The sequence below is a fragment of the Octodon degus genome, unplaced genomic scaffold (genome assembly GCF_000260255.1).
Source record: "Octodon degus isolate 3935 unplaced genomic scaffold, OctDeg1.0 scaffold00012, whole genome shotgun sequence".
Classification (NCBI taxonomy): domain Eukaryota; kingdom Metazoa; phylum Chordata; class Mammalia; order Rodentia; family Octodontidae; genus Octodon; species Octodon degus.
Genome location: NW_004524588.1, coordinates 20,353,755 through 20,370,817, shown reverse-complemented (window position 1 = coordinate 20,370,817; position 17,063 = coordinate 20,353,755).

Genomic DNA, 17,063 nt, shown 5'->3' with positions numbered 1-17,063 from the left:
AGGAAAATAGAAAAATACGATCTGTCTTCAGATCCAAAAAGATACTTGGTAACTTTAGGGAAGCCATAAGAACTTTATCCTTCATCTTAGCTTATATAAAAACGAGCTCAGGCTAAATAATAGCCATCTGTAATGACAGTGGACATAATACTTATGCTGAATAGGGAAGAGGCAAAGTGGCTGAGACACATTTGCCATTTTGGTCAGATACACATTCCTTGGTTTTTGAAAGTTATAGAATAAAATTTAAGAGCATGAGCTTTAAAAATAGTGTCTCTACCAACGTAGCCAAAAATAGTTCCTTAAAAATGTGTTTATATATTCTGTAGGGTTTTTTTTTCCTAACATTTCTTTAAAATAGGATTTTACCACTTCTCAGAAAAGCAAGCATCATAGACATTAAATGATCTGTGGGATGCCATGTTTCATTGTCCTGGATCTATACAAATGCTCTCTTTTTTGAACATTAATATTGATATTCAAAACAACATTATAAGTCTAAATTTTGTTAATATTTCCATATACAGAAACCCAGAAAGAGTTGACTCTAAGAGAACAGTAGAAATGAAATACTTAAATAGGATTTTCTAATGTAACAAATGCCACTACCCGATGCATCCTGAAATAATGTACTTGTTATGGTTTGTATCTAGATGTCCTCCCAAAGCCTCATGCACTTGTAGGTGGGAAGTTTCAAAGGTAGCTGCATTAGAGTGTAATATGGAATAAAGGTGTAATACTGGAATTAAGGCTGTGACTATTGGAAGCCTCACGCTGGGTGTGAATGGCATTAATCAAAAGACAGCCTGGATGGAATACGGAGGGTAGAGGAAAAGCAGGGCTGCAGTGGCGGCAGATGCTGCTGTTGCTGTTGCTGTTGCTCTTCCTGTTTCTCCTCCTCCTCCTCCTGCTGCTGATCTGCTGCTGTTGCTGCCACTGCCGCCGCTGCTGCTGCTGCTGCTGCTGCTACTGATGATGATATGCTGATTTGTTGCTGCTTATCTGCTGCTGCCTCCTGGCTGCTCTCTGATGCCCCTCTGCCGTGCCACTCTGCCTTGGAAGCCAGCGGAATGGACTAAAACATCTACAAAATATGAGCTGAAATGCACTGCTTCAACTTTGCATGTCGGGTGTTTCAACAAAGAGAAAAGTAACCAAGACCATGGTACATTACATTGTTTGTAGCTTGACTGTTACTATGGTTCATTCTGAGACCCAGACTGAAAGAATAGCTGCTATATAGAACATTGCTTGTCATCATGATAAAGGGAAAGGAAAATGGGAAATCCTGTGCTGGTTGTTAAAGGTTCTGTCCTTTAACACTCCTGTTCAACCCATATGATTTTACACGAGGTCACTATGTCAAGGATATAGAATACACCCTGACTAACTCTATATGCTGATATCTGAGAACTAAGTAACTAAACTGAGGATAGCAATGTGTAACACTAAAACTTGAAATACCTATCATTTTGGTCTTCTAAATGCATACTGCTTCCAATGTCATATCAATTGTTGCTATACTCTTTTTAAATGTTTATAAAGAAAAAAGGTAATAAAATGAGACAAGAAAGAAAATCATAGGATTGTCCTGCTATAATGTTGTATATGGTTTGATATCTAAAGTTCTATGTAAAAATGTGTAATTTTTTTCACATTCTATAGGGATTTAAAGTTTAGAATATTCATGGTTATTGGAAAATACCAGTTCCATGTTATGTCTAAGCTGTGTGATATTCAGACAGATAGTAAGGTTAAGCTCAACCTCCTCTGTTACAGGACAATAATATCATAAGCTTCTCTTCTGGATGTTTAACAACTGAAGTTTTTATTATTATTTTTATTTCATTGAGAAATAGCAATAAGACAGTTTCAAAACTGATTAATAGGACAGTTTCAATAAATAATACATTGTACATTGTTATCTTCTTAGTGGTTATCTATAGTACAAGATGCAGACAGGATATCCTGTCCAAACACTATTAGTACAAATCTTTCTTCTCATTGAATTAAGTGAAAGTAGCTGTAACTATTCTGCATATATACAAAGTGGTCTTTCCTTTGTATTACTTTTTTTTTAGTCCTGTCAGAAATGAGTATTTCATTGACATCTAAATACTATAGGTGTATGAATTCAGCAAAACAATCCAACACAGTTCAGCAGTCCACAATACTATTGGGTTATCCACAAAAGTTAACAACTAAAGTTTACAAACCAAAAATTAGAGAAAAAGAGGGGCTAAAAGGATAGCCATTATTTTGCCCCTACCCCTTCAAGGTCAGGGAGGACTCAGGACATAAGAGAACCTGTGATGTGACATCTTATAACTCGGTGGTGTCCCAAGTTTTCTGATCAAGGAGATTATGGGGTGACAGAGGAAAGTGATTGATGAGGTATAGTGTGCCTAAGGAGAGTTACCTAGAGAGAAAATATCTTCTCAGGCTTTCACAGAGAGCAAATTGGTCAAGCAATGGACATGACTCATCTACATGGCTGACACTGACAAAAGATCTGCAAGGTGCTGTACATGGTTTCACGGTAAATCCTGGGGGGATTTGATTGACCTTGCCAGATACAAAAGTTACATTTTTACATATATGGGTCTTGGCTTAACTTGATCTTAAACCATCCAGCAGAAAAGTATAACCACGATATATAAAAGTAAAACTATATTAACATGCTGAGCTGTAAAAGGCTGAGCTGTAAATGCAACAACTTCAGACAATTGCCATTTCTGCTGATAACCCACTACTATTATGGACTATTGGACTATATTGGGTTATTTTGCTGAATTCAAGTACCTACAATATTGAAATTGGCATCAACTATGAAAAGGCTTCTCTAACAACAGTGGAGCACCCATCTCTGACAAAACAAAACAAAACAAGGAGGATATAAATGAAGGACCAAAACAAAACCATATATACATATATATATGTATGTACAAAATAGGATAGATATACAGCTACCTTGTATTAGTTCAATGGGAGTAAAGGTCTGTACTGATATTTTTTAGACAAGCTATGTCTGCATCTTGTACTCTGAATAACTACTACGAAAACAACATTATGCAGTGTATTCATTATTTTAACTGCCCTACTAACCTGTTTTGAAACTGTTTCATTGCTACTTTTTCTCATTAAAATGAATTCTAAAAATTAGAAAAAAAAAGAATATAAAATCCTCCTGCAGAGAGGAACACCAAATCCTACTACAGTATGAAATTGGGCTAAAGTTTATTCAAGGTATACAGAAGACTGGGTTGGCAGAGTGATGTTAGGGAAAAGCAAGAAATAGGTTTCTATTTATACTTCAGTGTGGTAGATAGGTGCTATGTTCTGGATTTGGAATGCCCCTCAGAACTCTCTTGTCCTCAGAAGTGGGGCTTTAGGAGGTTGCTTGGATCATGGGGGTACTATATGCATCTGTGGATTCATCCACAATTGAGTTTGGTGGCTGAGTGGGCTGCTGGGAGTTGGTACCTGGTCAGAGAGGCTGGTCACTGGGGATGTGACAGGAAAGAGAATCCTGTCCTATCCAGCTCTTCCTGTTTTCTTCCAGACCATCATGATCTGAGCAGTTTTCCTCTGCCAGACCCTTCCACCATGTCTTTTGTGCCTTGGAGCCAGCTTACTATGGACTGAATCTTCTATAATCTGTGAGCCAAAATAAACCTCTGCTGTTTTAAGGATACCGGTGTGCATCATCAGGTACTGTGTCACAGCTACAAGAAAGTAACCACAACAGATATGTCAACCCATCTGTTATAAAATCTTGCCACTCCATATAAAAAAAGAAAATAGTGAATATAACTAATAATAATATTTGATTTTTGGGTTGTGAGAAATGTACTGTATTAGCATAAGATAATGATAGGAGAAATTGGATGTGGAATTATGGGAAACTCTAATACTAATTTCAAGGTGTTTGTAACGTAAAAATTAAAATTCACAGTTAAATGATTCACAGTTAATCATAATGATTAGAAAAAAATTTAGAAATAGAAGTTTATGAAAAAAGAAGATAACAGAGGAGAACCACCTAGATTAGATACTTTGGGAAAAGTCATAATTCATAAAATTCTGGATTTGAGATCCTAAGTAGAAAACCATGTCATGTGTGGACAATGACAGAGCAATTTCAACTTGAGACCTAACCAGGGTGACTAAGAACAAGTGCTCAAGAGGGAAATTCTATTAAGCAGGACACCCAGCTTGCTAATTAGCATGTGAATATGCACCCCAAGTGAAGAAAAGTAGTTCACAGAATGAAAATTGCTGGTGGATAGTGCACTGCTTTGGTATTGCTCTTCAGAGAACGGATGGTTGAGATGCTGGCAAAGACCACAAGTAAATGCAGTTTGTGTTCATTGTGTTCTTAAAGTGCTTTCATAATTTTAGGAATTGCTAGTGTCTCACTTTCTACTTCTTACAAAATACCCGACACCCAAAATGAAGGAAAGCTTTTTTTAGCTCACAGTTTGTGGAGGTTTCAGTCCATACTCGGCTGGCTCCCAGGCAGAGTGGCACATGGCAGAGAGCAGTGGTTCATACCAGAAAACAGTGAAGAGCAAAGGGCAGGGCAGCAACTGTGGCTTCTAGCCGGTCTCTCTCCCTTCCACACTGACTGCAAAGACTGGAGCTGCTCCAGAGTGGCATGGCTGCAGAGATCAAGCTCCTGCCAAGTGGCATAGGTGCATAGTGGCGCAAGGAAAACCAAGACCTCCAAAGAAATGGGGCTAGGGGTGTAGAACTCACAGTGTTCATGCCTTCCTCTTGCACAGCATGGGGTTGTTTACAAACTAAGAATCCTGGCTCCCTGCAGAGTCACTTAATTAAACTTCTAAACTTCTTACATTGACACAGTGTGTATCAACCAGTACAGCCATGTAGGAGTCACTTTTGTTGTCACACTGTATTTCTTCCACTTACTGTGGAAAAGGTGGCATAGCTGCAAGGATTTCTTTAAATGAGAACAACACTTTGCTACAACACTATATGGATACCCACAACATAAAAGATGAGAGCTTGATTTTTGGCTCCTGTTTCAGTTGTCATAGTCCTTTTATGATCAGCGGGGCCCAGGGAGAAACAGCAGAGTTGAAGGGAGTGGAAGAGGAAGCATGTTCAGCTCCTTGCAGGGAGGCCAGAGGGGTGGGGGGAGCCAAGAGGAGAGGTGGTGTCTGTATTTCAAGGTCACGTCATAGTGAGCCACCTCTTCTGACCAGGCCACCCCTGGATTGCAAGTCAGCTACAATGCCTCCATGATCCAGTCAGTCCCTTCCCAGGTACATGAGGCTTTGGGAACATTTTAGATTGAAACCATAGCACAGTAGAATGATGGTATGTCGGTCAGTGTTGTTCTTGGGAAACAATACTAGACATACAAACGTATGAGTAATTACAAGACCAGCTTACGATGATCTCCTTGATAAATGAGGTAGAGTACAGAGGGCGTCTGCACATGGAGACCAAAGGTTTCAGGCCAAGGTCTGGGCTCGCTGCATTTCCTGTACAAGTCCTTACCAGGAGACTGGTGGGCCTATGCCGAAAAGCTGAAGAGTGTAACAGAAGGTTGAAAGATCCATGGCTGAAGATGAAGATTCTGCACCAGAAGGCTGAAAACTACAGTGGAAGCTGAAGAGGCTGCACTGGAAGCCAGGAGACAGCCAAGCTCAGGGTGAAGACTGCAGCACTTCTGAAGAACAGAAGTCCATCTGTCCTTCCTCATTCCCCCTTTATACCATTGGGGCAGTGAGCTGCCTAGGGTGAGTCTTCTAGAGCATCCAGGGAGGGTCCTCTACACCCTAATGTGTAGAATTGCTGAGCTCATTTAGTTAAGCTCCTAAACTCAAGTTGACACAATCAACCATTACACATGGAATTATCTTTTTTTTTTTTTTTTTACTTTGAAACATTGGTTAAAAAAATCTATTGTGAAACATTTTTCTTATCTGATAGATAAAATAACATTACCTTATCTGAGTAATAAAGCATTTCATTATTTCTCAAAACATAAAATTATGTATCGGGATCTTACGTTATACCCAACAAAAATAAATTGTAGTGTAGAGTAGTTGATTGCTAACTGGTGGTCAACTTTTTACACTTAGTTGAATTGAACTAGGGTGATGCTGGGTGTGGGAGGCCAACCTGAGGATCGTTGCCAGCAGTATGAGAGGCAGAACTGGAGAAGCTGTTGAGGTGCTGCTAGGGAGCTGTTTGGAGAAAGTGTTGTAGCTGTTGGAACCTGCTGGTTCTGTTGGGCTGTTCTTCTGCAGGACCCTTTTGTGCTGGCTTTCCTGGTGAACTTTGTTGTTCCGGTTGCTGAAGGAGCTTGGGTCCTTTGTTGTCACTGAGAATGGCTGTGGTTTATTTTGGGAGAATCTCTGGTCCTCTCACCTAGAGCATCATTTTGTACCTCTGGAGGGGAAGATGGTGCATAGCTCAGCATCCTGGAGAAGCTTGTCACATTGGTTTTCTTGATGGAAACTCAGCTTGCTTTATCACTGGAGAAGCTTGGGACCTCACTGTTGCTGAGGACAGCTGTGGTACTTTTGGGGAGAGCTCTGGTTCTTACCTTGAGCGTTGCTTCCTGGCTCCAGTGTGTATCTCTTAGCCTGCTGGCACAGATCCTTCATCCTGCTGGCACAGACTTTGTAGCTTCCATCACTGACCTTTGGACCTTTCCAGTGCAGATCTGTGAAATGGGCCTGTATGAGACATTGTCATGGGCTCTAGGCCTCCAGTTGGACTTGTGAGAGGCATTGTTATTGGCTTGAGGTTTTCAGCTGGACTCATGCACGATATTAGGGTCCAGGTTCTTAGCTGGATTCTTTGGTCTTTAGTGTGTAGACAGATTTCCTGCATTCTTCATATATGATTCTTTGGGTGAATATAAAATAATCTTATAAAATGTGTCATGTATTGTTCCCCTTCCAGAAACCCCAAACCATGACATAAGATGATTTATTTAATGTACAGACAGCAGCTGGGGTTTGATCCCTGGTGTGCCATGCCAGTCGCGCCTTGTAATCCCAGCCCTCTGGAAGCTGAAAATAGGGGAATCACTGTGAGTCTTATCTACGTAGTGAGACCCTATAGACCTTGTCCTAGATACAGAAAAAAGAAGTAGTGTATACAATCAAGAGGTGAAATTGCAAAGGAGGCATATCAGAGGAATTTTTATTTCCCACTGTGATCCAAATTCTGCTCATGAATTTGGATCACAAATTCCCATCAATGTCACCAAAACCTATTAAAACATGAGCAACAACAACACCATTAGTTTTAAGAATCTTAATTATTTTTCAACCACTGAAAATAGGGTTATCCACACATGATAGATTAAGTGGGATTCAGAAAATTCTTGGATTGTGGATAGGCATCACATGTGGGCAATTTCTGAAGGTCCTTGGTGTGGACCGGTCATCACAAAGGTTGATTCTTCAACAGAGAGGCCTCTATCAGATGAAGCAGTGGTTCCTAGGATGGTAAGATTTAATGATCTCTAAATCTGCTCTTTCCTTAGCACTTATCTTGCAGGCACTGAGAATGCTAAGATATCTCTTGATGTTGTTTCTGTCCCTCATGGTGTTATTTAGAACTCTACTTCCTCATCTCTAGCATCAGAGATGCTTTTTAAATTCTAACTATCCAGTTCTTAGCTAAAATGATTTTTTTTTGTTATGGCATAAACTATAGTCTGTAGTTTCTTTGAGGAGCTGGACATTACTTTGCAAGAGACCTCTTATCTCTAAAGAAAACATGGCTCGAACATTGAAACACCTCCAAAATGTGGCAGGAGATAAAGTAAAGGATGATAGGAGGGAAATGATTAGGGTATGCACAAATCTGCCCATGAAAGCCACTAATGAAACCCACTAATTTGTATAATTGTATGGACAAATAAAAAAGTGGGAAAAATATGGCTTATGAGAATCAACAATAATAGATTTCATAGCAGTTTGAAATATGAGGCTTCAAGAGCATATTTTTGGAGTAAAGCTAAACTTTATTATATAGTCATAATTTTTTGCAACAATAATAATGACCTCAATAATAGTCATGTTCAGAAAAACTAAAAAATATCTTTCAGGACATTATGTCTGTACAGGCTGACTACAGGCGAAGTAAGTAGGGCAGTCTTGGACAACTGCATTGTCAGTGTCTATATTGGACGTGCAGCTGAGGCTTCCATGTGCTGCTTTAATTTCAACTTAACAACCCACTGCATGATTTATGAGACTCAGAGTAAAATGAAAATTCAGAGCCCTTGTTCAAAACTTAATGCTTTATGAAAGCAGAGCATTTAAACAAAGATCTTTCTAAGCATAACACCATGCGAGACTGCACAGGTTGGATGTCTGAAGCCTGCCCTATGTACAGTTTGAAAACAAACTAAAGACTGATGACTTGGGGCTGGAGAGATAGCTCAGTAAGATAATCGCTTGCCTGGCAAGCACAAGGGCCTGAGTTCAATCCTCAGTTCCACCAAAAAAAAAAACAAAAAAACAAAAAACTGATGACCTGTAGGTTCATTTAATGAGACACAGGGTTCATAAGCAGCACTGTTTTGTTTTGTTTTGTTTTGTTTTGTTTTGTTTTTTAGGGAAGGGTCTACAGGGTGTTCAGGGTCTCACTACACAGATAGGACTTGTAGTGATCCACCTGTTTACAGTCTCCCAAGAGCTCGGATTACAGGCGCGCACCACCAACCCAGTCTCAGTTGTCATCCCAGCATGCCCTGGTGGTGGGGCCAGCACTGCAGGCCTGGGAATTGAACCCTGGCCCCTGTGCCTGTTGCATGCCCTTTAAGCAGCACTGTTGAGAGTGCTACATGTTGGCCAATGTCATTCTGTCTTAGTGTGCTGTGTCCAGTATGATTACACTCCTCATACTACTCTGTAGTCAGGAACTGCCATAGAAGACTCGAGTGAGACTTGACTCTGCCTGCCCCTCAGTCAGATTGCGATAACTTGAAAAGGAATTGAGCAGTTCTAGAAGATCATAGAGCCAAAAATGCAAGGAGATTCCTAAATAATCACATGGAAAATTTTCTGCCAAATATTATTTTATTGAAATGTCAAATGAAGAAAAAATAAATTACTTAGTTTGATTCACTAAAGTTTTGTGGTTTATGATAACATTTGTATACCTTTTCATGTCTTTTTTTTTTTTTTTTTCTTTTTTGTACAGGGTCTCACTATGCAGCTTAGACTCATAGTGATCCTCCAGGTTTCAGCCTCCCCAGTGCTGGGATTACAGGTGTGAGCCACCACGCCCGGACTAACATTTGCTGTACCTTGACTGTCAGGAATAGGCTATGTTACAATAACTACACAAAATCTCAATGTCCTATTATTTTAATCCATTATTTGTGTTTTCACAATACTACATACTGGGTAATTTGTACACAGTAGAGATTTATTTCTTACAGTTTTGGAAATACAAGATTGAGAGACCTCATCAGGCAAGATCTTCCATGCTACAGCTTGTCTTGATGGAAGGGAGAAGGGCAAGAGAAAGCACACACATGAGACAGAGAGCAAGAGAGGGTCACATTCACTGTTAGAGTTTGGGTCTGAAATGTCCCCTCCAAATTTCATGTGTTTGGAAGGCAGTTGGGTCATGGGGTGCTGTGCTTGTCAGTGGACTTATCCTCCATTAATTCAGCAGCTGAATGTTCTGTTAGGTGGTGGGGCCCAATTGGAAGCGGGGTCACTGGGAGGAGACCTAGAAGAATACATTGGATTCTTATCCTTGGCTCTTGCCTTCTCTGTCTCTCTGTACTTCCTCTTGCGAAAGAGTGAGCATCTGCCCTGTGCCAGGCCCTTCCATTGTGCCACCACTGCTTTGGAGCCAGCTGGCGGGGGGCTGAACCCACTGGAAACCGTAAGCCAAATAAATACTGTTTCCTCTGTATTTCAGGTGTTGCATATTATATCTCCATGATGAGAATATGGGTAACTCATTTTTTAAACAAACTTACTCTGGATATAACTAACCCATTGCAGTGATACACCATTAGTCTGTTCACAAAGACAAAGCTCTACTACCTTTATCAACTTATTAGACCTCACCTCCCATTGTTTTATTGGGGATTAAATTTCCAATACAAACCATGGGGAGTGCATTTAACCCATAGAACACCTTAAGCCAGATGGTTTAAACCACATTATAATGAAAATTTATTTCTTGTGTGTGGTTTGTTATCAAGAAGATTTTATTAATCATAGCTACTGATGGGACTAGTGTGATTAAAAACTACATCTTGACTTCTACTTCCATGATTATTATGGCAATGAGAAAGAATTATGCTTAACCATGTATGGGTTTTAAAGGCTTTTGTTTGAGGGAGATCAAAATAGACCACTTCTGAAATACTTTTCTTTAGCGTGTTTTGACATGGCTACTCAGACAGACAGGCTATAGAAACAGGAGCTCTAAATGCTGTGATTCTTTGCATGCATCACCAAATACAAAGAGCATGCAAAGAGGCTTTCCGGGAGGCTCTGTTGTGCCTTATCTGGGCCCACCCAGTGATTTCTGCAGGATGTCACATATTCTTGTGAAAGCTGTTTCCTGTGACTTTATCTGCATAATATGACATTAATTGAAGCATTTTTGTCTCCTCATACTTCCATTAACTTCTGTTACCACCTTCCTCATAGCCTGTAACTAAAAAGGCAATCAAAGCTTCAATTATTTAGCCTTTGAGTATCATACCTTATGCCTGGCACCCAGTTTTCCTTATTAATAATTAGTATGCCTTTTCCTGTTTGTTTGTTTTCAGTGTATTTAATAACTAAAATTGTCAAACCTTTGAAGAAAAATTTGAACTTCCATATGTATATGAGGTATATCACTTCAGTGATCAAAGTAAGTCATATGGCAACATTTATCTTTAAAAAGAGCAGAAAAGGGCTGGTGAGATAGCTCAGTGGACTAAGCACCTGCTTAGGCAAGCTCAGGGAGCAGGGTTGATCCCCAGTACCACATGCCACCCTGGCCCTGCTCCCAGGCATGCTGCACCAGCCACTGAGTCCCAGTGTTGTGGCGCACGCCTGTAATCCCAGTCCTGGGAAGGCTGAAAACAGCAGCATCAGTTGGAGTCTAAACTGTGTAGTGAGACCCTGTACCAAATACATAAATAGAAAAGAAAGAATAAAAGAGAGAAGGAAAAGGCGCTCCTATTGTGTGCTATGGAAGGAAAAAAGGACAAAAATATTCATTAAGTGAAGATAACTATTGCCACATGAATATAGATACTGGGAAAGAGGTGTACTAACAGTGTTTGGACAGGACATCCTGTCTGCATCTCGTACTGTGGCTAACCACCAAGAAGATAACAGTGAACAATGTGTTAATTATTGAAGCTGTCCTACTAATCAGTTTTGAAACTGTCTTATTGCTATTTGTTTCTCAAAAAAAAAAAAAAAAAAAAAAAAAAAAAAAAAAAGAATATAGATATTGGTCCTTGGAAGGAAGATTCCGCCCTACAGAAACTTAAAATATGCTATTTGGAAGTGATAGTCATACAGCAGGCAGGAAAGAAACCATTTAGCAGATTGATTAGCTAGAGTGTAAAATATTCAGTGACATTGTCCCTAATTAGAAGAATGTAGGCTGTGAGCCTAGTGAGTTCTCACTCTGGAAGATGGTTGGGAGCAGGTTGATGATATGTGTTGGTTACAGTTCTCTGCCTTTACCAAAATATTGCAAGAGATAAACTCAGATGAATATCAGTTGATTTTCTAGAAAGGACAATCTGAAAAATTCTAGAAATCAAAGACTTTTCAGAGCTACAGAGCTGACAGCCCCTAGATCCTAATAAGAGGTAAGATTGAATTTTGAGTGAAGACATGAAAAAATCTCTCAGTTCTTAAAAAGGTGGTATAATATTTGAGCAAAGATGAGGCTAAGGATCCTAACCTTGCCATCTAAACCTCTCGTTTCAGGTAGCCTCAAAGTAACTATTATCTTGTGCGAGAGGGACTTGTGTGTAAGGCCAGTAGGTAGTTTTTGAGAATTATATATAGGAAAGGACTAGAATGTGAGATTTAGAATCTGGATGTGAATCAAAGCAGTTACCTCCAAAAGCTTTCATGTGTATGAGGATTAGAGTGTTAAAAGTCCTGTCCCTGCCGGGGAGATGGCTCAGTGGAATAAGCGCTTCTCTGGCAAGTGCAATGGCCTGAGTTCAATCCCCGGTCCCGCCAAAAAAAAGTCCTGTCCCTAGACTAAAAACACGTGTCATTGAACCTTAAAACAGCCATGCATGTGTACTACTTTCTCAGGCCATTTGTGTTTTTAGTTGCTAAGTGGTTGTACCTTGAAGAGCCTCCACCTGAACCTGAGGAAATGGCCTGCCCCACTGGGAGATCTTAGCTCCCTCCCTTCTCCAGCGAAGCCTTCCCTAGATGAGTTTCCATTGACTCCAGCCCTAGTCCTGACCAGAACAGGACAAGCGCGATAGAAATAATTTTCAGCGAATGCATTTCTTGATGATGTAAAGTTTGAAATTTCATATTTGGTTGGAGACTAAAGGATTAAAATTGCCAAGCAAATGCCTTGGGGAGATTTTAACTTGGCCTCTTTGCCTTTAAATGTATCCTGAGCTACTCCTATGAGTAAGTTGACAGTGACAATTTTTTTGATGTTCTATTTTCAAAGCAACAGTCTATGTCAAGAGTTATTTTATCACAGAATTTACCCAAAAGATGTTGGCTGTGAAGCAGAAGGCTCTAATTTAATTGCATGTTACTCAACAACCGTTTTATATAAATAAAAACGGAAATAACCTGAAATAACCATTTATGTGAACATTTTTAGTAATAGTTGCCATGGTGTAATAAAGCTTCAGCATCAATGAATATTTTTAAAATGACATCGAAGGGTATTATTCAACTGTGTGTCAAAGCAAAATTGTTTCTTGCATGTAAAAGAAAAGCTAAATTATGAACACTGTAAAGAAAGAGCTTTCAAGCATTTACTATAATTAGTACTATTGTAAAGGAAAAGGTTACTTGCTAATATTTTGAAACTTTCTATCCTAAGGGCCTTCACACAGTCATTTTGCTAGTATACTCCATTATCTTAAAAGGAAAAATGAAAAGGAATGTCTTCATTTTTTAGAAGTAGATGCAACAGACTTTACTAAGACAGCAATGTATAGGGCAGTTTTCAAACCTGTGAAGTCTACCAGGCCTGGGATGTCACAGAAAGGAGTGACACGGCCTGCATGTGAGGCTCTAATTTAATTGCACCCGGGATGGGTGGGTTGTGTCCTACTGTAAGAACCAGCATTTGAATGGACCAGGTTAGGCTAGAGCTGCAGGACAGTCAGCAGTTCAGCTGCCTCCCGCATCAAGGGTCAGTTGGGGGCTTCATTTTTTTATTTGTTTTGCTTTTGGGGGTTTTATCTGAATAGATTATTATCTGAATAGTATTGGTTTTTATAATAGAGAAAAAAAGAAAAGATAAAGCTTCTGCCTGGTGCAGTTACTTACTCATTTGGAAGACATTAGAAGGCATGATAGTCATTGGGACTGCTCTCGGAGGCGGGGTGCTGGGATTCAGACCCAGTACCTCACACTTGCCAGGCAGGCACCGCACCACTGAGCTGTCTTCCTACCTGGGTTGCTGTTAAGTAGTACGTTTCTTTGTCTCTTTGTCTTTACCCTCTCCCATTTCGTACAGAGGTATAGTTGAACTTACTGCCTACTTGCAGTCATATGTGACCATTGGCCCTCAAAACCTGAGTGGTAATGATGTGTTGAAACTCGGGCTGACCAAATAGCTCAGCAGATTAAAGCACCTGCAAGCAGGCACAGGGGCCAGGAGTTCGATCCCCAGGCCTGCTGTGCCGCCCCTGCCCCTGGGAGGCACTGAGACAGCGATTGAGACTGGGCGTGGTGGCCCGTGCTTGTAATCCCAACACTTGGGAGGCTGTAAACAGGAGAATCACTGCGAGTCTGACGCAGTAGTGAGACCCTGAGCACCCTATGGACCCTTCCCTAAAATACAGGGGAAAAAATAGAAAAAGAAACTTTTAAGGACCAGAATGTGGGTTTCCACAGAGTCTCTTTGCCTCAGTACCAGTAAGATTGATGAGGGGGGGTGGTTTAGACAATTCTTATATATGCTAATTATAGGTAAAGCTCGAGAATAAGGAAGCTTTCAAATCAGAAAGTGCACAGCACCATAAAGCTATACATTTTTGTGTGAATTCCAAAAATGCATTCTTTTATTTTAAAACAACAATTTTAGAATAGTTTCTGCCCTACCACCTGCAGTCTCTACCATTAAATGTGCTTAAAATTAACTTTGTTATTCAATTTTTAGACATAAGCACTGGCATTCAAATAAATAATTCAAAGAGGTCAAATATTTAAATTACTTAACTGTCCCGTAAAGTTCTCATAGTGAAACACATAAGCTGTTTCTGCAAGGAACTCTATGCCTTGATTTTCTTTCTTCTAGTGTGTGTTGCTGAGTCTGTTAGTAGAGAAGAAAATCATCCGCATTCGGTCACATTGCTGGCCTGCTCCTCCACCTCCTCAGTCACGTGGAAGACCTGTGTGGGGGTGCATGTGGATGAGCTTTCTGCGGTGTGCTAGGAACCAACCAGATAGCCACCGGGAAACCCCATCTCATCTCCTGAGTCTGAAGAGCAACGTTGAAGGCACAGTGGGTAAAAGTATGTTCATTAGAAACATACTGGGAGATGGTTTCCAACTTGAGAGACCCTGAGAGGGTTGGAAGGTGTCCCCTTAATCCAAAGCTTCCCGTGGATGAGCAGAGTGCAGGAACTGCTCAGTTGTTTAGTAGCCACCAGTCACAAGTATCTCTGTGGATGTAAAATGATCGGTTGGTATTTGGGCTCTCAGTAGGTGTATACTTCTATGCTTTAAGGAAACTGGGATTTTAAGAATATTCCATTTTGAGTCCAGGCATGGTAGCACACACCTGTAATCCAGGGCTGGGGAGGCTGAACACAGGAGGATCACTACAAGTCTGAGCTGTAATGAGACCCTGTACCAAATACATTTTAAAAAAAAAAGAAAAGAAAAAGAGAAAATCCCATTTTAAATTCCTCAAAATACGGAAGTTAGTAGTGAGGGGCTGCATTCCACATTGCATGATGAAGTGCAATCTTGGTCCAAATTCCTAGCCCACTACCTGATCGTATTTTAATTCTTTTTTTTTTCTTTCATTTTTTCGGGGAGGGTCTACAGGGTGTATAGGGTCTCACTACTAGATCAGACTTGTAGTGATCCACCTGTTTACAGCCTCCCAAGAGCTGGGATTACAGTCGTGCACCTCCATGCCCAGTCTCAGTTGCTGTCTCAGCATGCCCTGGGGGCGGGGCTGGCATGGCAGGCCCGGGGATTGAACATTAGATTTCATACCAGAGTGTTGTCTTAGTCTGTTTGGATTGCTGCAGTACCTTCTAACCAGTAAGAAAGCTTATAATTTATAAACTATGAAATGTACTGTCTACATGTAGTTATGGAGCCTGGGGGGTCCAAGATGAAGAAGGTGCCCGTAGATCTGTTTTCTGGTAAGGTCCTGTTCCTCACAGTGGAGCTATGTGCCCTTGCATATTACAAGGGACAGATGAGTGCCTTTGGGCATTTTTTGGTTTTGTTTTGTTTTTTGCTTTTGTTTTTGTTTTTTGGCAGTACTGGGGATTGAACTCGGACCTTCCACTTGCCAGGCTTATGCCACTGAGCTGGGCATCTTTTATAGAAGGATAAATCCCCTTCATGTGGGCAGAAGCCTCATGACCTAGTGATCACCTAGTGACCACCTCCCAAAGGCCCGGTTCTTAGTACTATCATATTCGGGGATTAAGTTGCAACATGAGAACTTAAGGGAACACAGTCAGCCCACAGCCAGTATACATTTTGTAACAGTAGTGACTGAAATCAGTAGTGAGCTCCGAAATCTATAACTTAGACAAAAGGTCTTCTAAGACATTCATGTACAGATAATATTAGTCTGGGTCCGCCAGAGGAACAAAACAAATAGGAGATAAGAGATTTTTTAAAAATTAGAATTGGCACATGCAATTATAGGGATCAAGTCCCGTGATAGGACATCTGAACACTAAACAACCAGAAAAGCCATTGGTGTAATTCATCCTGAGCTTGATGCCCTGAAAATCAGAGGAGCCAGTGGTGTAATTCTGTTTGAATCAGAAAGCTTGAGGATCTGGAGGGCTGCTGGTGAAGGCAAAGATTCAGGCCTAGAGTTTTGCCTGGAAAGCAGAACATGGATGTTGAGTACAAAAGCTAATTTGTCCCTTCCCACCCTTTTTCTTTCTGGGCCTTCAGGGGGTGTGATGAACCAGTTCACACTGATGGAGACTGCCTTTTCACTCAGTTTATTGATTCAAATGCTTGAAATCATGTCACATAAAACACTTTGTAGAAATATTCAAAGATAATATTTTACCAGCTTTCTGGATATTTCTTAATCCAGTCCAGATGACCAGTATTCTTTCTTTAAACTGATTTAAAAAAAAAAAAAAGTTGTAGTTTACTTAATTAGTGGGGTGATATTTTGTAACTACCATTATGTCTTTCATACAATTTTTTTTTCAGTATTTATCAAGCATGAGGAAAATACAAAAAACTTTTGCTGGGCCAGCCAAATAGCTCAGCAGATTAAAGCGCCTGCAAGCAGGTGCAGGGGTCAGGGACTCAATCCCTGGGCCTGCTAGGGTCTGCCTTGCTGGGGCGCACTGAGGCAGTGATTGAGACTGGGCGTGGTGGTGCACCTCTGTAATCCCAGCTCTTGGGAGCCTGTAAACAGGCAGATCATTATAAGTCCGGTCTAGAAATGGGACCCTGAATACTCTGTAGACCCTTCCCTAAAAATACAAAAAACAAAAAACCTTTTACAGCAGTCATTTTCATGAAATTGAAGTAGATGCTTTATAGATCATGTAGAATAGTGGATCCTTCCGTGGAGGAAACAGATGTTTTCAGGACAGGGTCAGAACTATTTTCACAGTAATAGAGATATTATATGTCCCTTTGACTGTCCTTTTCCAA